This window comes from Lactuca sativa, chromosome 5 (genome assembly GCF_002870075.4).
Source record: "Lactuca sativa cultivar Salinas chromosome 5, Lsat_Salinas_v11, whole genome shotgun sequence".
NCBI lineage: Eukaryota > Viridiplantae > Streptophyta > Magnoliopsida > Asterales > Asteraceae > Lactuca > Lactuca sativa.
Genome location: NC_056627.2, coordinates 368,504,568 through 368,515,470, shown reverse-complemented (window position 1 = coordinate 368,515,470; position 10,903 = coordinate 368,504,568). Strand labels below are relative to the sequence as shown.

The 10,903-nt window shown below is 43.5% G+C and overlaps 1 long non-coding RNA gene across 1 annotated transcript; it reads left to right on the top strand.

Moving 5' to 3' along the window:
• LOC111893068 (uncharacterized) lies at nucleotides 1-845 on the top strand. Its single transcript, XR_002850782.2, has 3 exons — nucleotides 1-253; nucleotides 375-479; nucleotides 639-845. It is a non-coding gene; the product is annotated as an uncharacterized LOC111893068 (long non-coding RNA).
• Nucleotides 846-10,903: the final 10,058 nt, after the last annotated feature.

The following is a 10,903-nucleotide window of genomic DNA, read 5'->3' as shown; positions in this document are numbered from 1 at the left end:
TTTTAATCCCCCCCTCCCCCATAGATATACATAAAGTCACAAACACAAACGACTAGGCTTTGCTTCCTCGACCCACGTCTACCCTTAATTCGCTGCCCTCATCTCCTTTTATGGCTATTTAAATAACCCATTTGTTTAATTGCAGTAAAGTCTTGTTCGGTATATTGCAACCAAAGAAGCCAAAGACTATATTTTCTTCTTGCTTCACTGTTGTAGGATTGTATAAAATATGTGTTAATCAACTTGTGTTCAAGTAAGTTTTTGTTGGCCATTCTCGTTGAATTTTCAAGATTTCTTTTGCTTTGGTCATATTAGATATCGGGACCTCCCCGAAGGTATAATTTTGTTTATGCAATTTTTTTAAATTGCGACAGCAAGGAGGAAGCAGTGAAAATTATTTATAATGTTTTTGCACGAGTTACTTTGTGATTTGGTGGAAGATGAACGAAGAGTCAAAGAGATATCAAACAAGATTTAAGGTTAGCATTTATTATTTATTTCATTAGTTTTTATTTGTTTTATAAGGAGCTGGTAGTCATGACTTTTAGTTATCTTTTACAAGATTATCAATGTGTATTTAACTAATTTCACAGATGGTAGGGTTTGAGCGTGACACTTATCTTTTTTTTTTTTTGAAGTGCTCCTCCGTTCAAAGATCATTGAAGAAGGCTACCAAGCATAAATATAGATCATTTAAGTTTGAACCTACATAGTTTTGTATTATTTTCAAAGTAGTATGACCTCAACTTTGTACTTTTAAATGAAGTTTATTTTGTCTTTTGGTTCATCGTTGTAATGTTTAGGATTTATGGGATTTCTCTCTTCTTTAATAGATTCAAATCATTCTCTTTTTAAGCTACATATTTTATATAAATTTTATGCACATTTGATATCATGTATATGTTGATAAATTATGGGTTAAATAAAACAAATAAACAATGTACCAAACAATGTGACCCATGACCTAAGGTTATTCATATCAATAGTTCAATAATTTTCCTACACATCAAAATCAATATGAATATATTTATCGCTTTTACCTACACATAAAATATTTTTATCCACACATTGTATTATGACACGTGCTTCCAGGGACGTGCCATGTAACTTAACACATCATCTATCTAGTCCACGTTATTGTCCATATGATTTTCCATGTCATTAGCCATGTCATCAACCACGTCATCATCTATCTAAACAAATCATATCACTTCTACATACACATACTTACTAGGTTTAGCCACACATACATGTGTAGGTATAGCTTTATCTATACCTATACATAAGTGATGTGTGGGTAATAATCTATATCTATAGTCATGAGCCAACACATGATGACATTTAATTTATGTGTGGGTAAAGCCACTTACCAACACATAATAGGTTTTTAGGCACACATAACATGTGTAGGTGAACACCCAAATTTCTTGTAGTAGAGAAATGGTGGCGCCCGACGGTCTTGCTCGATCGGAAACACAAAGGTGGGGGGTGATTGGTTCTTGATGCAGGCGGCTGAGGAGGCTCCCAACATGGTGGCAGGTGTAGAGAACTCTAGATAGGGTTAGGGTTTTGTTCATCCAAACATGGGAGGGAAAGAACACACGGGTTTAAAGTCTTGTATCCCATCCAAACTTTCTACAAATTTGTCACCTCTAGTCCCTCCTTACCATATCCTTTTCAATTTAAATCTGAAAGTTACCCTTTAGCCCTCCCTTCCATAATTCCTTACAAGATAAATCCCCTAATTTACAATACAACCCCTAAGCCCCTAAAATCCCTTCAAATGAAGTCCAGAAGTTACAATTTAGTCCTTGACTTCATTAATACTTACAAATTAAATCCATATTTTACACTTTTAACCTCCATCTTCTAAACTTGTGACAATTAGCTCCTCGAGACCATCCTTTGATATGTAATTATTTATTTTAGGGCTACCATTTGTTCATTAATTAATTAATTTATTTAATAAATAAACAGGGTATTACATCAAGTCTGGGAGGAATATAGCCTGATCAACTATATTCGTCCAAGAAGTGACTAGTATATGCCAGGGGATAGTCATAATGGACAACAAGTCTATCAACCTACCAACTCTCATACAAGTATAGCTCTAAGAATCAAACAAAACATTTAACATACTATAGGAGTATTTTATGCACTAAAACACAATATTTCTAGATTCATTATGTGCCTCTTACACCCCTATTCTCGTACAGACGACATGGCAGGATTTCATTTACCAGGGGATCCTTACTTTCCGAATCAAGGAAACGGTGGTTGGATAGAAGCAGAACCGGAAGAGGATCCCGAGGAAGTATTCGAGGAGGAGCCCGAGGAAGACCCCAAAGAGGACTAAGAAGAAGAAGAACCCGAGGAGGAAGAAGAAATTGACGAAGAAGAATCCGAAGAAGAAGAGGAGGAGCCGGAGGAGGAAGTCATTAAACCTCCTTACATCGCCAGGGTGCCTGCAAACCGTTTCGGCCACAATGGGCCTGAGCCCCGTTGGGCAACAGTGATCGAGAGGTGGAGCCGTCAACAACGACAACGATCACTATATGGCGATCAACGGGGTTACTACGACCTCAGCCATGGGGGACCAACTGACAGAGCCCTCCCCGTTACGGTCCAGCAAATCACGAACCTAGGGAACCAGAATAGGGAAATGTCAGATCAAGTTCGGGATCTCAACGCTGTTGCAGAAGCCACCAATGCACGCACTAGGGATTTGGAAAGAGACTTCTATCCCATGGAACAACTCATCGAGGACCTTACCGCCGCTTGGGCGGAGGTAAGGGAGTACCAGGTAAGGCACGCAGCTCTCGAGGAGAGAGTGACCACGGCCGAACGCCGAATTACGGAGCTTCAGGGAGCCCCGACCTCGTCTCAAGGCCATAATAGGCCAGGTGATACCACCCGCCTCGAGTAGTGCTTGCACTACTCACATTTTGTTATAAACTAGGTTTACGAGTATGTGTTGGGACTACTCTTTCCTGCAAGTAGGTTTAACCTTGCGTCTAAGTGTATACACTAGTCGAAGGGTCTATGTGCTGTCAAATTTTTAGTTACGTTAATATAATGTAGACCTTCTATAAGGTCAAATTTTCCTCGAAATATGTACTAAGTTGTATCAATGAAAATTGGCATGCATTTTATTTTATTGGAAGTTTACCTCAGATTGCATAACATAACATTACAAATGATTTGCTTATGGTAACTCTGAGATTATTTAATATATACCTTGAGGTTATATGTAATTAAGGGGCGATCGACTTAGAAATGGTGAGTCCTCCTCGGATCATGTTCCTTGTTTGGTTGTGGGCTCAAGGCAAACTCTTTAAGTTCGACAATCTTTTGGACCTTAGTTGCACAAATAGTATACATTGAGTGGTCTTATGAGTGGATCAGACATGGAACAAAGATTACAAGATTTCATTTGAAGTCATTACTACTAAATGCATAAGTTTATTTATATAGACTCCTACTATGAATTGTTTGCAAACATTTGAAAGTCGGAATATACTATACTTAAAAACTAATAGCCAAATTCTATGACACCTAACTTATAACCATTACTAAAATACTTATACTCGTTTCGTCTTTAAAATTCTATGACAGAAAGATGTCACCTCGTAGATCTGCTAGACGCATTGGCAAAACACAAACAAATCCACCACCATCGCCTCCCCAATATGATCCTGTTATGTTCCAGGCTGCGGTTACGGCCGCACTGGCAGCTGGTATATCAATAATTAGCACTGACGGTGCCAGAAGGACAGGGAGCGGTACTAATAACTCTACTCAAGGAGATAGCCAAGGGCGTTCGAGAGAATGTTCCTATAAGGACTTCACAAATGGCAAACCTGATTCTTTCAATGGAAGCGGGGGAGTTATCGCTTTGATGCAGAGGTTCGAGAAGACCGAATCCGTCTTCGAGATCTGTGCATGCCCCGAAGCAAGCAAAGTCAAATTCGCAGCTTGCACTTTCACCGGCGGGGCCCTTACTTGGTGGAACGGCTACATAAAATCACTGACACTCGTCGTGGCTAATTCGATAAGTTGGGAAGACTTGAAAACTATGATGCTGAAGGAGTATTGCCCAAGGGGTGAAGTGCAAAAACTAGAGCAAGAACTGTGGAGTCTCAAGATGACGGGCTTTAACCTTGCAGCTTACACTGCCCGATTCAATGATTTAGCACTCCTCTACCCAATGATGGTCACTCCAGAAAGCAAGAAGGTGGAGCGATACCTCTGGGGACTATCTCCCTAGATTCAAAATAGCGTGTTGGCCTCAAGGCCAACCACCTTTAACAGTGCCAAGGAGTAGGCACAACAACTCATCGATCATCGGGCCAGCCATGTCAATATGACAACCACCTCTGGTCAAGAAAAAGGAGGGAACAACAAGAGGAAGTTTTGGGACAATAAAAAGAAGCAACCAGTGCAGGACCCCGCCAAGAAGCAACAAATTGTTACCATCCATGCTGCCACTACTCCTTCCACTCCTGCACCACTGAGACAATATTCCGGAACCCTTCCCAAGTGCAACTTTCACCACAACGGTCCTTGTCGAGAAATGCACTGTAACAACTGTAACAAAAAGGGGCATACCGCCCGTTTCTGTAGGGCGTCTGCCCAACAAGCCAACCCGGCCGCCAACGCCGGAGCAAGCCGAGCCTGTTACGGCTACGTGGAAACTAGGCACTACAAGAGGGACTGCCCAAGAGCTAAAAATGCAAGCACTGGCGGTGTCGGAAGGATCTTGGCCTTAGGACAGGAGGAAGCAAGGGAAGATCCCACGGTGGTTACCGGTACGTTTCTCCTCAATAACTTATATGCATGCATATTATTCGATAGTGGAGCGGAGAAGAGTTTCGTTAGCCACAAATTCAAACAATTATTAAAACAAAATCCCAAATCACTAAAAGATACATACGTCGTAGAAATGGCTAATGGAAAAACAGAAAACACTAATGACATATACTCAGGGTGTACCCTCACTCTAGACAATCACTCATTCGAAATCGATCTATTGTTGGTTTCAATAAAAAGCTTTGACATCATCATTGGCATGGAATGGTTAGGTTCAAATCATGCTGACATTTTGTGTTACAAAAGGGCCGTACACCTTAGTCTGCCGAGTGGCGAAACTCTTGTCGTCAACGGCGACAAACCTAGTGCAAACCTACAAATCATCTCTTGCACCAAAGCCCAAAAGTATCTCCGCAAGGAATACCACGCCTTCTTAGCCCATGTAGTGGATAAGAAACATGAGCTGAAGAACATCAAGGACATTCCGGAGGTCTGTAATTTCTCGGGCGTATTCCCAGAAGACCTTCTCGGAGTTCCACCCGCACGACAAGTCGAATCCCGAATCGACCTAATCCCCGGAGCTACCGCTGTAGCCAAAGCACCCTACCGTCTAGCGCCAACCGAGATGCAAGAACTATCCAACCAACTAAACGAACTGCTGAGCAAAGGGTTCATTAGACCCAACTTCTCGCCTTAGGGAGCACCAGTTCTGTTTGTGAAAAAGAAAGATGGATCGTTTCGCATGTGCATCGACTACCGCAAGCTAAATAAGCTTACCATAAAAAACCGATACCCTTTATCCCAAATAGACGACCAATTTGACCAACTCCAAGGAGCGTCTTACTTCTCAAAGATCGATCTGAGATCGGGATACCATCAACTACAAGTTCAGGAGGAGGGTGTTCCTAAAACGACGTTTAGAACTCGGTACGGTCACTACGAGTTTATAGTAATGCCCTTTGGGTTAACAAACGCACCCGCGATATTCATGGATCTAATGAACCGGGTGTGTCGGCCTTACCTAGACAAGTTCGTGATTCTCTTCATAGACGACATCCTGATCTATTCAAGGAGTAAGGAAGAGCATAGCCAACATCTACAATAGGTATTGGAGACACTAAGGGCGGAGAAATTATATGCAAAATTTTCGAAGTGTGAATTTTGGATCCGAGAAGTGGACTTACTCGGTCATGTGGTTAGCGAAAAAGGGATACACGTGGATCCTTCCAAAATCAAGGCGATCGAGAACTGGTCAACACCAAAGACGCCTACAGAAATCCGCCAATATTTAGGCCTCGCTGGCTACTACCGAAGGTTCATCCAAAACTTCTCCAAGATTGTCAAACCACTTACCACCCTAACCCAAAAGAGTGTGACTTTCAGCTTGGAGAGAAACAAGAAACCACTTTCCAAACACTAAAGCAGGCCCTGTGCAGCGCCCCGATTTTATCCCTACCAGAACGAACCGAAGACTTTGTGGTTTACTGTGACGCATCAAACCAGGGCCTTGGATGTGTGTTAATGCAACGCGGAAAGGTCATTGCCTACGCATCGAGGCAATAAAAAAAATCACGAGGTCAATTACGCCACACATGACCTCGAACCGGGAGCAGTAGTATTCACCCTAAAGATCTGGAGGCACTACCTTTACGGAACAAAGTGTATTATCTTTACCGATCACAAAAGCCTTCAACACATCCTCAATCAAAAAGAGCTCAACATGAGGCAGAGACGATGGGTAGAACTACTGAATGATTATGAGTGTGAGATTCGTTATCACCCAGGTAAAGGCAACATGGTAGCTAATGCCTTAAGCCGAAAAGAATACTCGGGTCGCCAAGTAAAGTCATTAGCCATGACAATCCATTCGCACCTGTCCATGAAAATTAAAGAGGCTCGGTTGGAAGCTTTGAAGCCTGAGAATGTGACGGGTGAGTCATTAAGAGGAATGGATAAGAATCTAGAAGTCAAGGACGATGGAGCTCGCTATCTCATGAACTGAATTTGGACACAGAAATTCGGCGGGTTCAGGGACGTCGTCCTGAACGAAGCACACAAAACTCGATACTCCGTACATCCCGGTTCGGAAAAGATGTACCTGGACTTGAAGAAACTCTACTGGTGGCCGAACATGAAAGCCGAAATTGCTACCTACGTGAGCAAGTGTCTAACTTGCGCCAAAGTTAAGGTATAGTACCAAAAGCCTTCGGGTCTACTACAACAACCTAAGATACTCGAATGGAAGTGGGAATGAATAACCATGGACTTCATAACCAATTTGCCTAAGACAACGGGTGGTCTTGATACCATTTAGGTAATCGTCGATAGGTTGACCAAATCCGCGCACTTCCTGCCAATAAAAGAGACCGACAAGATGGAAAAACTGACTAGGACGTACATCAAAGAGATTGTACGACTACATGGTGTGCCGATATCCATTATCTCTGACAGAGATAGTAGATTCACTTCACGGTTCTGACAGTCCTTACAGAAATCTCTAGGGACCAGGCTAGACATGAGTACGACCTACCACCCACAAACCGACGGCCAGAGCAAAAGAATTATTCAAACCTTGGAAGATATGCTAAGAGATTGTGTTATTGACTTCGGTAAAGCATGGGATACCCACTTACCACTCATTGAATTCTCGTACAACAACAACTATCATATTAGCATCAAGGTCGCGCCATTTGAAGCTCTCTATGTTCACAAGTGCAGATCACCACCGTGATGGGCTAGAGTGGGAGATACATAGTTAGCAAAGGGGCAAGTCCCTAACAGCACCCTCACTGGCCCTGAAATCATAAGGGAGACTATGAAAAAGATCGTACAAATCCGAGAAAGACTGAAAGCATCTCGAGATCGACAAAAGAGCTACTCCGATAAGCAACGCAAACCCTTGGAATTTCAGGTTGGTGACTGAGTGCTACTGAAGGTCTCGCCATGGAGAGGAACGATACGTTTTGGTAAATATGGTAAACTAAATCCAAGGTACATAGGGCCGTTCGAAATCATTTCCAGGATTGGCCCGGTGACATACAAACTTCAACTACCCCAAGAACTTAACAACGTACACCCGACCTTCCACGTGTCAAATTTAAAGAAATGTCTGTCTGACGAGACTCTTGTGATCCCACTCGAGGAGATCGAGGTCAATGAGAGTCTCTATTTCGAAGAAGAACCGGTAGAAATCATGGATCGAGTGTAACGACCCAAAATTTAAGACCAAAAATTTCTTTTAATAAAACATTACTTTAAGCAAAGACATCATTCCAAAACATAATCTGAGTATAAGTTTTCAAAACACATGTTCATTATCAGAGTAAACATTCCCAGGCTGTCTAATCTATGGTGTGTGCCATGCGATCACCCCGAGCTCTTCCCTCCGCTACCAGAAGTACCTGAAACCAAAACTGAAAACCGTAAGCACGAAGCTTAGTGAGTTCCCCACCCTACCACATACCATGCATAATCACATACTGCACATACTAGGCCACGCCCGCTATCTTGGGCCTCGCCCCCTACCTCGGGCCTCGCCCGAGACAACGGCCCCGCCGCTCCAGGCCCCGCCTGGCTTCGAGCCCCGCTCGGATACATATATGTTTCACTTAGGCCTCGCCTGTCACAGGGCCTCTCCCGCTAACATATAATAGCACATAATCATACTGCAAAACATAAGCTAAACATATTCAATGGATCATGTCCTAAGGCCTCGCCTATCCTGGGCCTCGCCCTTGTCCTGCTACTGATGAGACATGGAACCCCGTCCATGCTCCTACTGATAGTGAGATACGGGCCTAGCCCACACTCACTCCTTCCCTAACTTGGGCCTCGCCCCTGCTCTGCTGCTAATGAGATGTGGAACACCATCCACACTCTGCTATTGGTGAGATATAGGACCTCGCCCATACTCACCTCCCTACCAAGCACATACATGTATCACACAGACAACAAGTATAAACTATCATATAAACCAATCCTTGGGCACCCGCCCGCTATCATTGGACCTCGTCCTGAATATCATACTAGCATACTGTGCCTAGGGCTAACCCCCGAGTCTTCTACTCATAGCTACATGGGCCGGCATTGTGGCCTTAGACCCATTCACACAAAAAGGAAACTCACCTGCACTGGCTGAACTTGCTGATGATCCCACTAGCCGCTGCCCGACAACTCTCTGAACTCCTGCTCCACCCGCTCCCCGAGCTACCAATAACAATGCGACACTGAGTCTAACTGACCCCCGAAAGGCTACCAAGTCAACTCTGGTCAAAGTCAAAGTCCTGGTCAAAGTCAACCTTCCAGGTCAACCCTACTAGCCGAGTCACCCTATTGACTCGCCGAGTTCATATGTTCAGAGTCTTTCCATTCGTGAATTGACTCGCCTAGTCGGTCCATGACTCGCCGAGTCTACCGATCTCCGAGTCTTGACCTGTCCAACTCACCGAGTCTGCACTCGACTCACTGATTCGAGTCTCAACTTGAAGGGTTTGGGGTTTCGCGACCTGATGCGCTGAGTCCAAGAACAGACTCGTGGAGTCCAAGACATCCTTCAACAGACTTGCCGAGTTGTTCTTCCAACTCGACGAGTTCCTGCCCAACTTCATCTGACTCGACGAGCTGTTCATCCCACTCGTCGAGTTCCTCCAAATCTTCATGCTACTCGCCGAGTCCACTCAAAGGACTCGCCGAGTCCATTCAGACCTCCATACATGCAGATGACTTTTGAGTCATGCATGGACTCTAAACTGTAGATCTACCCTTCCCAAGCCTATTCCTCACGTAAAGTTGCAAACTTTACGTATAGAGAAGGAGATCTAGGCAAAATACACCACAAACTAGGGTTTAAGGCAAGGAGGCTCCATAATCAACTCAAGGGCTGCTACTTTATGCTTCTCAAGACCATAATATGCTTAGATCTGAAGTAGCAACTTCAGATCTGGCTTCTAACTCAAAATAATAACATTATGGCTAAAAAGCCCCAACAACCACACATAGATCTAGGTGCAAAAAGGGTCCAGGACCTAGTTTATTACCTCCAAATGCGCATAATGAACTCACAATCCCAGATCTATAGTCCCTTCTTGCTCCTCCAAGTTCCTTCTTCCTTCTCCAAGCTTAAATGCACCTTCCAAGGCAACAAATGGCTCAAATAGAGGATATGGCGGCTAGGGTTTAATGTTCTGGGTGAAAGAGGCAGTAAAGGAACCCTAGGGGAGAGAATGAGGCGCTTAAATAGGCTCCAAGTCCCAAATTTAGGGTTTTCCTCGCACAGACCAGACTCGCCGAGTCCACTTGGCCGACTCGCCGAGTTGGTCACTTACTCCTCGACCCGGATCCCGCTCGGACTCGTCGAGTTCCTCCTTGGACTCGCCGATTCGCCCCTAAAAATATGGGTTTTCTTTCCTTTCTTGGCCTTCCAGATTTTCGGTGTTACATCGAGAGATCAAGAGAACAAAACAGAGCCGCATCCCTATAGTGAAGGTCCGTTGGAACGCTAAACGAGGACTCGAGTTCACCTGGGAACATGAAGATCAGAAGAATCAAAAATACCCACATCTCTTCCCAAACGTAGTCCCAGTCAAAACGCTAATTTCGGGACGAAATTCCTTCTAACGGGGGGATGATGTGACAACCGTAAATTTCTGGTAAAGTCAAAGTCAAATAAACTCAACAAGTCAAACCAGTCAACCCAATTAACCTTTCGTATATTAGGGTTTACATTATGCTTACTTTGTACAACTCACTATCTTAATATAAAGTATCGCTTAGAGTTTTCAATGTTCAGAAAATCTAAAATTCTAAAACGAGTAAGTGATGTGACAACTCGATAAGACACCTTTAAGTACCCTTCGGGGGCATATAACACTAATAACAAGGCTTAACGAAGCCTACGATCCTTGCACTATGAAGAAAAACACTAATAAAGACCCCCGATAAAATCTCTCTAAATCTCTTCCACTCCATCTCTCTCTCTCCCCCAAATCTCTCCAAGACTATGAAATCTCTCCCAAATCTCTCCAAGAATAAGAAACCTCTCCCAAATTTCCTCCGGATTTTCAACCATTTCAGACTTTTTAGTGATTTTTTCTCC